The 19775-nt window shown below is 43.6% G+C and overlaps 1 long non-coding RNA gene across 3 annotated transcripts; it reads left to right on the forward strand.

Moving 5' to 3' along the window:
• The first annotated feature begins 1436 nt into the window (after positions 1 to 1436).
• LOC125555842 lies at positions 1437 to 6981 on the forward strand. Of its 3 annotated transcripts, none has more exons than XR_007304900.1 (7): positions 1437 to 2041; positions 2128 to 2280; positions 2847 to 3484; positions 4515 to 4586; positions 4671 to 4777; positions 5950 to 6047; positions 6696 to 6981. It is a non-coding gene; the product is annotated as an uncharacterized LOC125555842 (long non-coding RNA). The 3 variants fall into 3 exon arrangements; XR_007304903.1 differs by having other exon boundaries at positions 4522 to 4586; XR_007304901.1 differs by having other exon boundaries at positions 2131 to 2280.
• Positions 6982 to 19775: the final 12794 nt, after the last annotated feature.

A 19775-nucleotide genomic window follows, 5' to 3' on the forward strand; every position in this document is an offset into this window, starting at 1 on the left:
AAAATATTATATAGGCATATAATATATCAACATTTTCAGAAAAAGATTTTCTACGACATGAACATTTTTCACGCATTAAATAAAATACACACAAATTCAGATAATTCAAAGAGTGCTACTGGTGCAATAAAAGTTCAATAAAATCATTTTAAAAATACCAAAATTAATTCAAATTTATTTCTCTCCAATTTTTTGATGTAGGGAATCATTTTACCCTAATTTCCTTATATTTTATTTTTGGAGAAAAATAATTTGAATAAAACCCAAATAACTCCAAATTGAAAATAATTCCCAAAAGGACATTGAATTTGATCCTTTTAACTTCCAACTCATATTTCATACATTTTGAAGAGATCATTTTATCTTATCTCATGAAAATCATTGAGTTTCTTGAAGTTTATGAATTTGAAATATTTTCAAATGAAATTCAAATATTTTCAACAACGCTTTTCATTTAATTTAAATGGAAGAAGTCATGTCATCTTCTCTCTAGGGTTTGGTGTTGAAAAGCATTTGAATTCCTGGAGATCACGAATCAAAAATGGAAGTTTGGGAAAGTCCTTTTATTCCCTCTCATTTAACTTTCAAAAGTTTCGAATTCAGTCACTTTCACACAATCAATCAAACAATCAATCAAAGCTATCTATTTATTATAACATTCCAAAATTTAAAATTTTTAGGATGTTACAATGGCAAAACTAGGTTTAGGGATATTTGGAAACACAAGTAGTATCTCTACTTGGTGCAAAGAAATTGGCTAGCAAGAGAGGGAAAGGCAAGATCAACATGTTGGATGATCCATGACAATATAATTTATCTCAGATATAAGAAAACACAACCCATTACGTTGTCTTCCTTGCCCAACATCAACTCTTTAGCATATCATACTTTAATGAGTGCTCAAAATTATAAAAGATGTCAAAGATAGTATATTTATATGTGAAAACCTCTCTTTCTTTATTACTTCCTATTAATTGCAACGATGCCAAAACTATGTTTGTCAACTCTCAACAACTTTTATTCATCATACTTTTTATATGTGAAGTCACTACTCTCCATAAGATCCATATGATCTCTTTATTTTTTTTCTTTTTTTTATTCTATTCCCTCAAGGTCATAGAAAAATAATCAAGCCCTTGACTCAACACTAATTTCTATACAAAGGCTAGCCAACTCGCTCCCACGACTGTCCCTCGTGATGGGCTATTTGTGGCCATTAGATCTGGTCAACTAGGTCGTTTCAGCCGTCAGATTTTCACTAGCTGGTAATAAATTGTTTTCACCGCATAGTGTTTTGAATGCCCAATGACGGGTGGGCTCGTTTCAGATGTCTATTGGCTGGGTGAGCCTTTCTCCGATGCCAATTAGCTCCTCGTGTGCCGCACTGGCAACGTGCGGGCCTGTGGTTGGGCGTGGGTGTGAACCCTAGCCCCCAGTCCCCAACTGTCACACCCCTCCCTCCTCCTCACTCCCTCGCCACACCGTCGCACCATCTCCCTCCTCCCTCATCATCAGCCACAGCACTAGGAGATTTGCCGCCGACGAGATCCAGCGCCTGGCAAGGTCCTCGGGTCGGCTGTCGCGCCCGCCACACTGTCGACCAGATCTGCGCCCTTGACTCCCTCTTCTCTCGCGTCGCGCGGTGCCTCTGCTCCACCATGCCGCGGTTACCTCGTGGATGACGGGGCCATGGACCTGTCCTTGAAGGAGAGAAGGAATATGACGGAGAGAGAACAGAGAAGGAAGGAGAGGCAGGAGAAGGAGAGAGGAAAGAGGAGAGGGAGGTGCAGCGGCAGATGTGAGATGGTCATCGGCCGACATTAGTCATTCATCCATTCGCATCTCTCCTCCTCTCCTGCTCTCGACCACCAATGTGCCCCCTCCTCCTTCCCTTCTCTTCTCACAATCTCCTCTTGTTTGGAGCTAGCTGAGTGATCCACGGCGAGGAAGATGGGGAAGACAGAGCCAACACCGCCGATGCCCACGGGCCACTTCAGTCAGGTGCCTTCCATACTTCCTCCTTCAGGATTTCCAATCCAAGGTTAGTTTTGCTCTGAATCTATATATGCTTCTACATGATATTTAGTTTATGCACTATGCGCTTGACAAAATGACAAGGTCATGCAGCAGAGCATAAAATGGAGCCAGCAACAGGGATGATGGGAGAAACAATGGTGGCTGAATAGTGGACACCCGAAGCTGGCTGAGAAAGAGGGAGGCAGTGCGTGGCGGAAGAGGGCGTCCATGTGGTATCTGTTTCTGGTCATCTTTAGCTTCCAGGTTGCTGAATTTTCTCCTCTTTTGCCGCTTCTCTTTGATGAGTAGAACAAGTCACACAGCATGTGTTTGCATAAATGCTTCTCACAGATGAAGGCTTCTAGGTGTAGGTGAGCAGTTTACTAAAATTGTAGCCAGTCCATACTACATGCTCCCAGACGTATTAAAGCACAAGTGTGGCCCTGAAATCGATGTCTAGATTGTAGGAGTTATACTTTACATACTCCCTCCGTCACGGTTTAGAAGGCGCGCTTGGAAATTCTCTCGGACCTAGGTGGTTATCTATTGGTTATGAGATGGGCTAGAAAATAGCATTCACACTATGCATGCATATAGAAATAGTATATAGCAGTACTAATTAGCTACTAGACATAAATGCAATGCGTCCTAAACCTTGTCTATTGTGGAAACGCACGCAAATTTAACTGTGCCTTCTAAACTGTGACGGAGGAAGTACTTCTTTGTGGTGTGCAAACATTTTTGGAAGGTACTTACTTTCCTTGATTGGACAGAATATATGTTGTGAAGAAATTATAAATCACCTTACAAATTGTTGTGATGTTGTGCAGATTCTGAACAGGGAGTAGCACAAGCAATTATGTGCTCTGTGGTAGATTTCAAAAGAGACCCAAGGCCCGGAGTATCTGAGCCTGCTGAAGACTTTGTTCGACAAATGCTGGATCCAGATCCAATCACACGGTTTACTACAACACACGTACTCGGCGAGCATTAGTGATGTTACCTTTCCCATTGTGTAATAGCATACAAAATGTTTTCTCTCTCTCATAATGGTGAATTCAATCTTACATTGGGGTATGTATTTTTTATGCCATAGCCATGACCAATTGATAATTATCTTGCAGGTTTTTAATAATTGCATCAAATGATTTCACTATTTATTTTGTGGCATTGTTGATTGCATCAGTAGAACATCCATGGTTACATGATTCTAAAAAGAATCCTGACATTTCTCAATATAATAGGTGGTGTCTGTCGGTAGGGTCTCCCTAAACACGCGTCATCAAATCCAACTACAAGCTACACGACAAGCTATGATTGAATACCATGTACAAGTATGGGGACAGAATAGTAAACAGCAAATAAAGGATACTAGACGGAGATACTGGACGGACGCATGGAGCATGAACTCCTCTTTTTCAGGGGCCACCTTACTTGTGTGCCCTCAGGCCGAGGAGACCTTTCTAAGGTACGTACTACTTCCTTGATGATTTCAACCAAGAATAGAATGTTATTTCGTTCAATATAATTAGTGGTGTCTGTCATTAGGATCTCATGTTTGATCTACATTTCTTTATTCACTGAATTGTAGACCACTTGCAAGTCAGTACCTAGGAAAATAAACATTTTTCTACCTCAAATTTGCAGATCAATATCCTTGCCTAAATATTTCCCTGGGCAGAATACACTTCTTATCCCAAAGCGATAAACATGCCTATGTGAGCATCACGACCCACATAGCACCAGCAAACAGTTCTGTATGAAATCCTGGAAGCATTTCATTTTCTCAGCAATTATTTTCTTTAGATCTTTCAACAAAAAGGTGACTGTTCATGTCCTTAATTAATCCAAACCTACATCCCTTGTTAAATCTAAAGACGTATTTGCATAATGTTGTGAGTTTTTTCCCATGCTTTGTTGATTTTTCCCCCTCTTAATCTTTTATTGTCTATAAGTCAACAAATGCAGAAGATAGATATAGTTGTGAAGATAATGAAAACTTAATAGTTTTATATGGTGAAGCAACCATTTTAAGGACAACTGATAAGGAAAAGTCGAACAAGGATTAGTAGTCCAGTGTTTGGTTACTATGCAACTATCTTCAGCTTGAGTAAATGCACATTGTTCAGTTCAAGCCATGTTTTTTAGGTATCTTCCTTTACATTTTCTTTACAAAATGGTTTGTTGATCTAGCCGAGGGCTTCACTTCATTCAATTCACTATATTTCATTTACTAAGATAAAAATTCAAGTAGCTGCTGTTGCTATGGTCAATGGCTTGCACACTGTTTTTATAGTGCACAATGAGCGTTGCAAACCATAAGAAAAACACACATTCTTGTTCTATTCAGTGTCCTTTTTACGCCATACTCCGCCAATATATAAATGTTTTATGTCCAATTCATAGAAATTCTTGACACCTAAGTGTGCGTGTGAGTCCCCTACAAAATCTCTCTCTCTCTCTCTCTCTCTTTCTAATTATCTCGATTTGCCTTTGAGATTGGAGATGCGAACACTAGCTGTTTGTAAATGCACAAGGAGGAGTGCTTAGGGGAGGACGATAGCTTTCAGGTGTGTTTTCTTAGCACTAGCAGTATGAGATGCCAAATGTTAGTTAAGAAGCTTATGATTTTTGCCTTTTGTTCTTGACATAAGTGTACATGGAGGATGTGAAAGCAACGACAGAGGAGCTCGCTGTAGCTGCTCGCCTACTCCGGGAATCGTCCCTCTTGACAGAAGCAAGCACGATGCCATGTCCTAGAGTATGTTCACGTACTTCTATCTGCCTAATGCATGCAAGCATGGATCGATCCACGCATGTATGTGTATATACTGAAAATTATATGTGACTGATTAATTAACTAAAATTTGAGAGGTTAAAAGGACAAGTGTTTTCAAATGAAGGAATGTATTGTATGTGCAGCTAACAACATACACATTTGCATCAGTCCATAATAGTTGAAAGTTTGGATATTAGGTATATGTTAAAGATCAGGGATCCTAATTGGCCATTCCCATACCACAATTTTCGCTGTATGTATCTCATGAACATTATGCTCTGTACCAGAATTGTCACTGTATCTCATCATTGTTTGGAGTATATCTTTGCAGCTCCATAGAGTTATTAGAATGATTTTACTTCCACATAATAGGCTTTTCAAATTAAATCACAAGATCTTCGTAAGCTTGCTTGGTTACTATGTAGAAGGGTCTTCCTTCAAGGAGCTGTAGATTTTTTCACAATACAAATATACAATGCCCTTTGAGTCGTTTATTTTATTTTCTGAGTAATCCTTTATTATTTGTCAACTGAGGCGTGATTGTCGTGTGCACTTCTTACTGAAATAATCATGGTGTTATTTTCTTTGAGAAAAGAAATAGACAGCTCTATGTGTGCTTCTTAGCATCACATCAAATGGAATAATCGAATAGGGTTATATATTATCATATTTGCATACATAATATCTTCTATAATTATATACCAGTGTAGGCTCTTGTTGTTAGATGATGAACTTGTCTTATTTTATGCCAAGTAGTTAACTTTATGTGCACCTTCTCATGTGTTTACTTGTTTCTGCATTTATGGTATGGCTTGGTCCTGTTGTGGAAAAAGATCGTGATATGTTTGACCATTCTGTTTTTTCTTAATCTAATGACGTATTAATGTGACAATTGTTTCCTCACTATATTAGATTAGCAGCAATCCTTCTTTTATGTTTCTGCAATTTCAGTTCGTGATGTTTGCCTTTTGAAATTTCCTTCGCATTCTGTATCTGCACATCCCCTCTTGTGGTCTGTTGTAATGGTCTACTGAACAGACATATCATCCTATGATTGCATCGTTGCATTATAATGTACCATATGCTCATGCATTTCTTTTCTTACCGACATTGTCCTGATGAGTTGGCTGGCTTACATGTAGTCTGTTGTGCAGGTCTACTTGTTTTAGGTAGCATTGCTTTCTGGAATACATCATTGGAACCTGGTAACATTCACTGCTTACAGTCAGCAAGACAAGAAGAACATGATTGTGTGTGAGTTCATGCACAACGAAAGCATCACCTTAGCTGATGTTAAATTTGCTCTGTGGAATCAACAACACGCTATTGTATATACACGTATGGTTCTTTCGCAGCAAAATTTTGTCCGTGCGGTTGTATTTCAGATCTTTAGAACTGCAGGGTAATTTCTATATTTGCTGATTTAGGTTGTCTTAGGCTGCAGCTTCCTGTCCAGGCTACCGTGTAGCCCATATCCTTTGAAGAGGATACATCTAAATGAAAACTTGGAATTACCTAGGTGCATACATAATCTATTGATGATGTGAATAGAAACACCCGCAGTAGCGCTGACCTTTGGCAACCTTCATGTCGTGCATCCAAGGCAGGCCATGAGTGATGGCTGTCGTGATGTCGGCCTTGCAAAAAAATAGGGCTTTGTAATTGGTTACTGGCTATAGGTTGTGTTTGTTGTTTACATGTCAGTTTTTAACCATTTGACCTATCTTTTATAGACAGTATAGTTCACAAAAATGAAACTTTTGATAGAAAATATATGGGTTTATAGTAGACCATTATTATATATATGAGAGTGCACATCTTACTTAGTGGCATTGCTATGCTTCACAGTATACAATATTTTGCATGCCAGTATAATTCATAAGTGGTTTTTCTTATTCAGGTGTTATTAATATGGTGAGTGATTGAAGAGGAGGCATGAGGAGAAGAGCAGTCCAATGGGCGGGTGGAGCATGTGACTTGTTGATGTTAGTTTTCATTTCCGGGAAGAATAAATTTTCTATGATTTGAGTGTATGCTGATGTGTGAAAGTCAATCATTTGGATCCCCAACTAGACTATTGTGTGTGTTCAATATTTTATTGTGCATTGATAAAATGTTTAAGTGCCAGTGTGCACAAGTTGAATTTTGAAACAGATGAGAGGAAAACTCTGCATAAAGCTTTCTTCGGTTACACCTCTTCCCACAAGGATTGGAGGGGATTTGACTTGTTGGAGATCTAATCCCCCCTCCATCCCTGCCAAACCTCTTCAATTCCCTGTGAACCGAACACAGCCTAAGGGAGTTTTCCCTAAAGGTTCTTGTTTGCTGCTGTGATTAAAAGTAGGAAATTTATATACCTATATCAGTTGCTCAAGCTAAAGTCTTATGTAACATGTAACATCTGAACTCTGTTTGTGCTAATAATTTTTCCTGTTGTGAAAGGCCATGTTGCTAAAGTCTTTATGATATGCAAGGTAATCAGCCACATAGATTTCTCCCCCCGAATCTTGGGATGACATATTGCTCCAATCTGCAGCAGAAACAACTCGAAACAAGGACAGAGGATTTTTGCGTGATACGGTGGTCAAAACCTTCGGGAGATTATATAATGAATTTTTACTGACCAAAAGAAGTATCGTGCAAGAAAATTGAGTCCGGAGAGCACACGGGGTGTCCACGAGGCATGGGGCGTGCCCAAGGGGGTACGGCGCACCCTCCACCCTCATGGAAGCCTCGTGTCCTTTCCGGTCTACTTCTTATTTTCCTATTTTCTTAAATATTCCAAAACGGAGAAAAATTGCCATTAGAACTGTTTTGGACTCGGTTTACTTATCGTACCATGTACCTGTTCATTTTCGGAGTCTGAAACGTTCTGGAAAGTGTCCCTTATGTATTCCTCCGGGGTTACGGTTTCAATAACATTAGTTTCAAAATTTATGGGATTACCTGAGATGTAATGTTTGATTCTTTGATCGTTCACCATCCTCGGATTTGTGCCTTCGAAGTTGTTGATTTTTATGGCACAGGAACGATAGACCTCCTCGATGATGTAAGGACCTTCCCATTTGGAGAGAAGTTTGCCTGCAAAAAAATCTTAAATGATAGTTGTATAGCAATACATAATCACCTACATTAAACTCACGCTTTTGTATCATTTTATCATGCCATCTTTTAACTTTTTCTTTAAACAGTTTGGCATTCTCGTAGGCCCGGGTTCTCCTGTCACCAAGTGAGCTAATGTCAAAAAGTCTCTTCTCACCGACAAGTTTGAAGTAATAGTTGAGCTCTTTAATAGCCCAATATGCCTTATGTTCTTATTCAAGAGGTAAGTGACATGCTTTACCATAAACCATTTTATACGGAGACATACTGTCATGGAATTGTCACGGCAGATGTCCTAGCGAAAGGACTTAGTCATAGGGCCATCACAACTAGGAATCTTAAAGGGGTTAATCGGGACAAAGGACACGAGAGGTTTTATACTAGTTCGTCCCCTTACGATGAAGGTAAAAGCCTACGTCTAGTTGTGTTGGTATTGCTGGGGTGTCGATCACCAAGAGGCTTAACTCGCCGGCTTGGTTATCGATCTCTGTTTCTTGCCCTAAGCCGCCACCGGGTCGTCCCCTTATATACACGGGTTGACGCCTGGTGGCCTACAGAGTCCCGGCCGGCTCATAATCGTGTCCGGCTCGGTGGATTCCTTTACATGCCTTTCTTTACAAGTCTTTCCTTACATACAGCGGTTTGCAATATTGGGCCTTAAGCCGCCTCTAGGATTTTGGGCCTTCTATAATATTTGATAAACTATCATCTTAATGCTTACTGGGCTTCTTGTGTAACCCGCCATTGGGGCTGACTCGGCCCCTCCTGGGCGGGTCATAACTGATAGCTACATCCCCAACATTAGGCCCCAGGTTGGCTTTGAACTTCGTTCTTTGTCAATCTTCAAAACTTAGACAAAATCCATCTTCTTCTCCTCGCAGAAGTTCTTGTAACCCGCCATGACGTCATCTCTTGAAAATGGAAAAAACTTTTATGACGTCATCTCCCAACGGATCTTCATCTTTAATGTCTTCCGAGAATCAAGGCGTCTGTGTAGTTGGATAATCATTATTGGGCTCCCCCTCGATTTTCGCGCCCGTCTGTTCACATTTTCCTTATAAATAGGCACGCCTCGGCCTTCCTCATTCTTCTCTCTCTCTGTCCTCTTCCTCTTGCAACCCTCCTGCTGCTTGAGCCTCACCGCCGTCGCGCTTCTCCTCCGTCTCCGTCGACCTTGGCCGCTGCATCAACCTGTATCAGTCCAGAGAACGTCGGCGACTTCCGCAGAAGATCTGTAAGCTGTATGTGTTCTCCTTTTCACTTCTCAGATCCGCATTAGGGTTTCCAGACTTCTTCTTGTTCTTCATAGTTCATCATAGTTCTTCGTAGTTCTTCCACCGCAGGCCTCTTCTTGATCCAAAAATATATGTACGCTTGTGCGGTAGTGTTTTTGTGCCTACTTTTGATGCCCACAGATCCCTTTCTCTGGTTCAAAGATCTCATTAGAGCTCACAGACTCATCTGCACTAAACTTTTTAGGTCTAGAATTTTTCCCATTTTGAATAGCCATTTGATCCAGAATAATACCAAGCATTTAGGAAACTTGTTTGTCTCAACACTTAGCTGAATTTGCTTTTCTCGAATACCTGTAGTCATGGCGGCTTACTGTGCCGGCTTACTTTTCCTTATATGACATTAGCCCTTAACTAAGCCGCCATTACTTCCCTGTATTATCATCATTCAACTGTTAATTTCACCATTGAATTGAACTGGCATGTTGCCTTTCTTTTCAGTTCGTTTTTGAACATCATGCCGTCCAAAGCGCCAACCATCTGCAACTGGGTTCCCTCAACCGTAACTAAGGAACTTTTGAAAGAGTTCTTTACCATAGGGTTTTTGCCAGCGAAAACCGTCATGTCTTACCGTGCTCCTGTCCCGGAGGAACAACGGCCCAATCCAAGAGACGACGAAGTGATTGTTTTTACTAACCATATGAACCGTGGCTTTTCACCGCCCGGCTCAAAGTTCTTCAGAGATGTCCTCTACTTTTTCAAACTCCATCCTCAAGATATCGGGCCCAACTCCATATCTAATATCTGCAATTTCCATGTGCTCTGTGAAGTGTACCTTCAGAAAGAGCCGACTGTGGAGCTGTTTAGAGAATACTTTTATCTGAATTGGCAGAATGAGTGCACCAACGGCCTTAGCTTGGAGCTTGGAGGCATCTCAATTCAGCGTCGGCAGGGCGCTGTCTTCCCCCTCATAGTCTTACCGAGTCATCCCAAATACTGGAACCAGACTTGGTTCTACTGTCAAGATATCTCACCAGCAAATGAGAAGCCACTACCGGGTTATCGCGCTGAGCGTCTTGACTCCAAATTTGCGCTCCCTGACAAGCTTACGGCTGCCGAACATAGGAAGCTAATCCCATCCATACAAAGCATTAACACCTTATTAGGAAACGGCTTGACTGGAGTTGACCTGACCCGCTGCTGGATCTCATGGCGGGTTATTCCTCTTAGTCGTTGATCAAAGTTGATGTAGGAGTATGGTGGAGGCCCAGACGACTCTCTTCGTCACAGCCCTGTTCAATTAATGGAAGCAGATATTGTTTCAATGTCAACCCTTCTGGTGAACGAGAAGTATGAAGATTGCAGTATCGTCGGGTTATACCCTTTCTGCAAGCTTAACCCGGCGCCAGAAGTAAGGAGACTCTGATCTCTCTCCTTTATATTTTTCTCAGCCGTATTATTTAACACTTGCCTAACCTTTCATTTTGTTTTTACCTGTTTGCAGGCCAAATCTGACTTCTGGAAGGTGAAATATGACCACGAAGCTGCCAAGAAAGCAAGAGTCGCTACCATAACCGCCAAGAAAACGACCCGGAGGTCAAAAAAGAAGAAGAGGAGCATTGTTGAAGACATGATGAAACTCGACGAAACTTCTGAGTCAGAGGTAGCCCTTGACTCCCTTTGCCGATTCTTTAATAATCTTATTAACACTGATCATTACCAGGATGACATGGGGGCCAGTCAGGCTGTGGAAGAAGAGGTAACTATTTCCTCCGACTCAGCACATTTTCCAAGACAGAAACTTCGAGTCGTAACCCGGAAAGTAAGGTTTTCACACCCTTTGGCTTATCTGGACCCTATCTTTCTTTTGAAAAAGCAGCAACATGAGAGCCGCCGTCAAGCTCGGACCAAAGAAGAATCGGTTGTTGCTCTTCAACAAACTCCCCAAAAGCACCGGAATGAGGTTTTCTTCTTTTGTCTTTAACTCTGTTTAATGGATCCTTTCCCTTGCATTACTTTAACTTTATTTTATTTTTTCAGGAGGTGTCTCGCTCTTCTGGTGACTCATCGCAGACCCAATTTCCATCCTTCAAGACTGCCCCTGGGTAATGAAAAATCCTCCTTTTTCCGGGTTGTTCAAATTGTATCTTTGTACTGACAGTCCTGCAACATTTCTCTTAGTGGCCAAGCTAAGTCCAAGAAGGCAAAGGCAGCTAAACCGGCGAAAGACCCGCCAATCCTTGCATCTGAACCGGCCAGGCCACCTTCTCCTCCATTAACTGACGCTCCAGAAGAACCGCCTGTCGATGCATAAGCAAATCCTCCTGAGCCGTCGTTTGATGAGACCACCGTGAATCCTTCCGCAACTGGACCATCAAGCTCATCTAACCCGCCATCACCGTCTGCACAAGACGTTTTGATCACCGGGAGCCATTTTATTGAACCGGGGAATCCAACCGTGCTGGCTCGCCACACGGTGAAACAAGAAGCATTGGAGAAGCAGAAAGTGCATTTTGACGTTGCCAATTATGATCATCTAAATGCCAACGATATTTTATCCGGCTATCTCAGCCATGTGCACTCCAGTCGTGACTCCGAGATCGAAATGGTCAAACAGTTGCAGCTGAAATACGAGGTATGTTCTTCCGTCTTATCTATATTCCGCCGGCCCCCAAGTCTTCAGATTATAAGAGAACCGGCATGATTTGTAGACTTTATAATATAGGCCAAGACTTTTACCTTTGAAACTTTTCTTGAGTTCAATAAAATAGAATAAAGCTTCACTTGTAGTCCCCAAGGGCCGGTTCATTTTGATCATAGATGAGCCGGTACTTTAAATTGTCTTGTACCATATTCAAAGAACTTCATAATCCAGCTTAACCTTGAGAAACTTGCTGAATAGCATACATTAGCCCCAAGTGCCAAGTGTTGTTACTTTGTAAAGTACTTGGGACTTAAAGTATGTCTTTAGAGTCATAAGAAATTGTTTTGGCATACATTAGCCCCCAAGTGTCAAGTGGTTTTTTGTAAAGTACTTGAGACTTGAATCTTGATGTTTGAACCTTTGAGCGAAATCTTGACTCATCTGAATACGTTTTCTTGCAAAATGCCTTATCTAAACTGAACTCGCAATTGACTGATGCGAAGACCCGACTAGCAGGTCAGGAAGCAGAAATCAAGTCTACTAACTCCAAATTGCAAATAAGTCTCTCTGAGACGGAAAATTTAAAGACCAGCTTCACTGCCAAGAAGAAAACGTGGGCATAGGAAAAAACGCTTCTGACACAACGCGCCGAGAATGCCGAAGCAACCCTTGAAGAGGTTTCCACAGAACTAAACGGTTTAAAGGGCCAGGTGTCTCAAATGGTGGCCGCCATCTTTGGTAAGTCGTCTATCTTCAATCCTGTGTACTTTTTTTGTTGATCCGGAATATAAGCCACCAGCTGACTTTGTTTATAAAATATGTGCAGGCCCACGAAGCAAGAATCTGAGCCAAGATCATGTGATTAAACTGAAGGCACTGTATACTTTAGTAGAGCAACTATATATTGGCGCACAACGGGCGCTTGCTGCCATCTCTCCTGCCAATCAAGGACCCAACCGGCTCAGCGATGTTTTAAAGAAGCTATCAATTTTGCCCGCCAGGTTCCAAGAGGTTAAGCGCTCCTGCGCGAGAGCCGGAGCTTTGACTGCCGTGAGCCGCTCCAATGCTCTGGTGCCAGATCTAGACCCGGCTGATGTAGCCACAGGGTACCCCACGGTAAAGGAAGACGGGTCACTGTTTGAACAGGACGACTTCGTTGCTTGCGTGAGGGAGGTGCGACCTCAGGCGACTATTCTTGGAGATGAAACCAACATCGACAAGTACCAGCCGGGTTTTGATGTTGAAAATAAGAAGATGGCAACTCCCTCGTACAAGGTGACAGATTTAATCCCGCCTGTTCATGAAAATACATTTGCCCCGGAAGTTGACCCGGCCGGCCTGATTGACGAAGAAGCAGAATTTGTCGCCATGAATGGTTTTGACTAGTCAAAACCCAGCTTCCAGTTATCAGAGGGCGGTGATCCGGCGAGGGAGGAGCAATAACCATCTTCATGGGCTTTAAAAGCCTTGTAATAGTTTAGCTGTGAAAACACTGCATGCTTTGCTTATGCCATCGCGCATAAAACACTTGTATGTGATTCTGTGTTTCCTGATGTCAATATATGCATCATATTTATGGTTATCCCTGTAATACTTCAGCTCTGTTCCTGTAAATACAAGAGAAAAAACCTGGCTTGGTGGCTTAGTACCGAACGAGTTAAAATACCCGGCTTGTAGCCAATATGAAAACAGAAACAGATATAAAAAGAGAACAAGGCTGAAACTAACCCTTTGGTTAATGCAGCAGTCAATTGCATATAAACAACAGCCATACTTGTACCTTTAATCCTTAGACCACCGGTTTAAATAACCCGGGTGATGAAGTTGATAACTCAATCTTTGAGAGGTCAATGCTTCTGAATACTTAATGATCATCATACCTTAGCGGCTTTGTTGTCAAATAGTCCAGCCGGCGAAGAAGATCATGCTAATTATTTGTGAAATTGAGACAACAAAAAACTAAAAAGCAAATAGCAGGTAATAAGTATGATTTAACTTTGTATTTGGGGGTTTCTGATTCGAATACAATCAGTAAACCAGACCAAAGTGGTTAAGCTAAGGTTCGAATACGACCATATAGCCCCCAGTGGCTTTGGCATTGCGCCGATCAAGAGGGTATCGACAGCTATGTTCTCTTTGGTTCGAATACGACCTATGTTTGAACAGGAAGCCCCCAAATGATCCTGAGATGTTTTTAACGACCCTGATTCTAATACGATCCAAGTCGGACCCAAAAGGGGTTAAGCTATGATTCAGATACGATCAAGATGCCCCCTAGTGAGTTTGGCCTTGAGCCGATCAAGAGGGTTACGACAGCTATGTTCTCTTTGGTTCGAATACGACCTATGTTTGAACAGGAAGCCCCAAAATGACCATGAGAGTTGCAGCTAGATTCGAATACGATCATAAGCCGGACCAAAAAAGGTTAAACTTGATTCAAATATGATCAGCTCCTTAATGGTCATTTGAAAATAAGAAATAACAAAGATGCATAATCTTTTGAAAAAGGAAAAAGACCGATGGTCTTGCTTTATTACTTATCATGGTATATACAATGTTAAAGTATGTACATGATGAGAGCCGATGGCTCAGGTGTAGTATGGCCGAAGTTGAGCAATGTTCCACGGCCGGCGGGTCTCTTCCTCCGACTTACGTGAGTCCTTGTGCTCTCGAACGTCAATGAGGTAATATGACCCGTTATTTAAGTTCTTGCTGACCAAAAAAGGTCCTTCCCAAGGTGGGGATAGCTTGTGTGCATCTGACAGATCCTGGATGAGCCGAAGCACCAGGTCACCCAGAGTGATAAAAGCCGTCTTCTCCTGATCTTTGACTACCATCTTGATCTGATGATAACCTGAATAAGCATCCAAGAAACTCAAATTTGCGCAACCCGCCGTAGCATCGATGATCTGATCAATACGGGGGAGGGCAAAAGGGTCAGCCGGATAAGCCCTATTTAGATCGGTGTAGTCCACACACATACGCCAGGTGCCGTTCTTTTTGAGTACAAGCACCGGGTTGGATAACCACTCTGGGTGAAAGACTTCTACAATGAACCCGGCCACCAAGAGCCGGGCCACCTCTTCTCCAATGGCCTTGCGCCTTTCTTCATTGAACCATCGGAGAAACTGTCTAACGGGTTTAAACTTTGGATCAATATTGAGAGTGTGCTCAGCAAGTTCCCTTGGGACACCCGTCATGTCGGAAGGTTTCCATGCAAAGATGTCCCGGTTCTCACGGATGAACTCGATGAGCGCGCTTTCCTATTTTGGATCCAAGTTTGCACTGATGATGAACTGTTTGGATGAGTCGCCAGGCACAAAGTCAACCATCTTGGTGTCATCAGCTGATTTGAACTTCAACACCAGCTCATGCTCTGTTGTTGGTTTCCTTAACGACGTCATGTCTGCCGGGTCAACGTGATCCTTGTAAAACTTTAACTCCTCTGTTGTACAAATAGACTCAGCATAGGAAGCATCACCTTCTTCACACTCCAAAGCTATTTTCCGGCTCCCATGTACTGTAATGGTGCCCTTATAGCCCAGCATCTTGAGCTGCAAATATACATAACACGGCCGAGCCATGAACTTGGCATAAGCCGGCCGTTCAAACAGAGCATGATATGGGATTTTGATCTTAACCACCTGAAAGGTTAATTTTCTGCTCTGGAGTCATACTCATCTCCAAAGGCTACTTCCAGTTCAATCTTACCAACTGGGTGTGCCGACTTGCCAGGTACCACACCGTGAAAAATAGTGTTGGACTGTTTAAGACTCTTATCAGTCAACCCCATCCGGCGGAACGTCTCATAGTAGAGGATGTTGATGCTGCTGCCTCCATCCATGAGTACCTTAGTGAATTTATATCCACCAACCTGAGGTGCCACTACCAAGGCCAAGTGACCCGGATTATCAACCCGGGGTGGGTGATCCTCTCTACTCCACACAATAGGCTGCTCTGACCAACGTAAGTAACGTGGAATCATTGGCTCAACGACATTGACAGCCCTCTTGTGAAGCTTCTGGTCCCTCTTACATAAACTAGTGGTGAACACATGGTATTGCCCACTATTCAGCTGTTTTGGGTTGCTTTGATATCCGGACTGTTGCTGCTGATTACCTTGGTCGGGTTGTGGATTATATCCTCCTTGGTTACCAGGATGGCCCTAACCGTGAAATCCTCCTCCACCTGAACCGGCACCCGGGCCATGGAAACCGCCTCCACCTGAACCGCCACCTGGACCGTGACCTCCATCAAACGTGTTTGAATTTTTAAACGCCTTCATGATTGTACAATCTTTCCATAGGTGGGTGGCTGGCTTCTCCCAGGTGTCGTGCCTTGGACAAGGCTCATTCAATAGTTGCTCAAGGGTGGGACCTGACCCACCCGACCGAGGGGGTTGCCTGCCCTTGCGCCGTTGATTTCCGCCCTGCACATTGGTGTTAGCAAAAAACTCATCAGCATTACGTTTATTACCTCCTTGATTTGCCGGGTTATGCTGGTGACCCTTGCCGTTGTCGTTCTTCTTTCCCTTCGCTGTCTTTTCTTCGTCAGACACCGGGTCTTTGGTACTATCAGAATCAGCATACTTGACGAGAGCCGCCATCAACTAGCCCATGTCATTGCAGTCATGCTTGAGCCATCCCAACTTCTGCTTCAGAGGTTCAAAACGGCAATTTTTCTCCAACATCAAGACTGCTGAGCCGGCATCCATCTTATCAAACGACTGTATTATCTCCTTGACCCAGCGCACCCAATGGGTTGTAGACTCACCGTCCTCTTCCTTACAATTAGTCAGGTCCACAATCGACATATGCTTCTTACACGTGTCTTTGAAGTTCTGGATGAACCGGGCCTTCAACTCCGCCCATGAGCCGATGGAATTGGGTGGCAACCCCTTCAACCAAGTACGAGTTGTTCCATCTAGCATCATAGTGTAATACTTGTCCATCGCCGCATCGCTGACCTCCAACAACTCCATAGCCATCTCATAACTCTCAATCCAAGCCCAGGCTGTAAGTCAGCCATGTAATTAGGCACCTTACGGGGCCCCTTGAAGTCTTTTGGCAAACGCTCATTATGTATGGCTGGCACCAGGTGAGGGACACCTCCAGTTATTGTGGTCACCCCTGCCTCAACTGAGGTTGTTGGGTAAGCCGAAAAGGTCTGATGAGCCGCCTGCTCTGCTGCCAGTTGAACCGCTCGCTCCGCCTCTTGCCAGATCCTCTCCTGATCCGCCAAGTTAACGGCTCCAGCACGCACCGGCTCATATATGTGCGGCCGGTTGCGGCGTTGAGCATTGCTTGACATGTCAGCTGACTCCATATGCCTACTGTAGCTTAGGCTCCGGCTTGGGCGAGGAGTTGAATGGATCATGTCTCGACTGTAGGAGTATGCATCCTGCTGTGCCAGAGCTGTTTGAAGAAGTTCTCTCACCCTTCGTGTTTCGATCGCTGCCGGAGAGTCACCTTCCATCGGGAGAGCCGCCAAACAGGCCGAAACTGCAATGAGGTTCTCCAGGGGATTGGAGAAGTGACCCGGCAGTGTTGGCACATAAAGAGGTGGAGCGGTGTGTATACGAGGTGGTTCCATGGTGCGTGGCTGAGTTGGTGCTCCGGGCATCGTGATCCAATTTGCCTCCGGCGGGTTACTTGCCCCGGCCCCGGGTGTATGAAAAAGGTTCCTAGGATCGAGTGTCAGAGGCAGATGTGACTGAGTTTTCTGGTGCCTTCTCCTCATGACCTCGTTCGATGCGTTCAGGTCCACCGAGAGCCGAAAAGTCTCTGCCTGAAGCTGCTGAGCACGTGCGTCCAAAGCTGCCCGCTCCGCGGCCATCCTGACCTCCTCTGCTGCTAAGTTTTCCTTGGCTTGTACCATCTCCTCACGTATACGTGCCACCTCTGCATCATGCTGAGCTTGATTCGCCGGTTCTACCACAGCAGTCAACAACGTCATCAGTTTATCCATGAGGTCCATCAGAATCTGAGCTGGGGGGGCGTGGGGTCTCCTGACCCGTCGGCAGCTGACCCGGTGGCTGGTGCTGCTACTCCTGTGGAGTTCTGTCTGGGCTATGTTCCTGCCATGAAGACGCCGGCCCAATTTGGCGGCTCAAGGGGGTCCGAAATACTACTGCCATCGGAACAACCCCCGAACATGCCATCCTGCAGCTGATACAAAGAGTCCGTCTCACCTGTTGATGATGTAGCGTCAGAACAGATGGCCATTTCAGCGCCCTCCACCAATCCTTCAGAGTATTCACCACCGTGGATGCATCCTACGAAAGCATGCTTCATGATAGATTGAACATGGGTGGTCCTCGCGTGCTGAGCCGTCTCGACGAGGTTGGTGTGGATGTCCAGCTCAGGGCCTGACCTGCCGATCCGGCCGATGAAGACGTGAATTTCACCGAAGGGGACCCAGTACCCATACTCAATTGAGCCGGCCTCGGGGCCCTAGCCTTCGTCGTCAATGTAGAGCTTATCGCGACGACTCTTGGTTATCCGCCCCACAGCGTATCCCTTGAGCCCTTCGAAGTTACCCTTCAAGAACTCAAATCCACCATGCGCTGGACCCACGGTGGGTGCCAACTGTCGTGGAATTGTCACGACAGATGTCCTAGCGAAAGGACTTAGTCGTAGGGCCATCGTAACTAGGAAGCTTAAAGGGGTTAATCGGGACAAAGGACACGAGAGGTTTTATACTAGTTCGGCCCCTTACGATGAAGGTAAAAGCCTATGTCTAGTTGTGTTGGTATTGCTGGGGTTTCGATCACCAAGAGGCTTAACTCGCCGGCTTGGTTATCGATCTCTTTTTTCTTGCCCTAAGCCGCCACCGGGGCGTCCCCTTATATACACGGGTTGACGCCTGGTGGCCTACAAAGTCCCGGCCGGCTCATAATCGTGTCCGGCTTGGTGGCTTCCTTTACATGCCTTTCTTTACAAGTCTTTCCTTACATATGGCGGTTTGCAATATTGGGCCTTAAGCCGCCTCTAGGCTTTTGGGCCTCCTATAATATTTGATAAACTATCATCTTAATGTTTACTAGGCTTCTTGTGTAACCCGCCATTGGGGCTGACCCGCCCCCCCTGGGCGGGTCATAACTAATAGCTACATCCCGAACACATGGTGTCCTCCATAAGCTTCAGAGTGACACTTGCGTAGGATCTGTTCCTGTTCATGCGTCTAATAACACCATCTACTCCTTCTTTATAAAGGTGTGGGTCATCCCAGAAGTAATGTCTTAAATCATAGAAAACCTTTTTCTTTTGCTGGTATGTGAAACTAGGTGGTATAAATTTAGCAACAATGTAATTAGCATAATCAACATACCATGGAGCAGTGCGAGAAGCATTTATGACAGCTAATTGTTTATCAGGAAAGCTATCATCAATTGGTTGTGGGTCATCAAGAACATTCTCTAACCTAGACAAGTTGTCTGCAACGGGATTCTCAGCTCCCTTTCTATCAATAATATGCAAATCAAATTCTTGTAGCAGGAGAACCCATCCAATAAGTCTAGGTTTAGCATCTTTCTTTTCCATAAGATATTTAATAGCAGCATGATCAGTGTGAATAGTTACTTTAGAATCAACAATATAAGGTCTGAACTTATCACAAGCAAATACAACTGCTAAGAATTCCTTTTTAGTAGTAGCATAATTTCTCTAGGCATTGTCAAGAGTTTTACTAGCATATTGAATAACATTTAATTTTTTATCAACTCGTTATCCTAGAATAGCACCTACAACATAGTCACTAGCATCACACATGATTTCAAAGGGTAAATTCCAATCAGGTGGCTGAACAATAGGTGCAAACATCAAGGCTTTCTTAAGTATTTCAAATGCTTCTACACAATCATCATCAAATACAAAAGGAATATCTTTTTGTAATAGGTTAGTCAGAGGCCGGGAAATTTTTTGAGAAGTCCTTAATGAACCTCCTATAAAAACCGGCATGACCAAGGAAACTTCTTATACCTTTGATGTCCTTGGGACACGAC

The sequence above is a fragment of the Triticum urartu genome, chromosome 5 (genome assembly GCF_003073215.2).
Source record: "Triticum urartu cultivar G1812 chromosome 5, Tu2.1, whole genome shotgun sequence".
Lineage (NCBI taxonomy): Eukaryota > Viridiplantae > Streptophyta > Magnoliopsida > Poales > Poaceae > Triticum > Triticum urartu.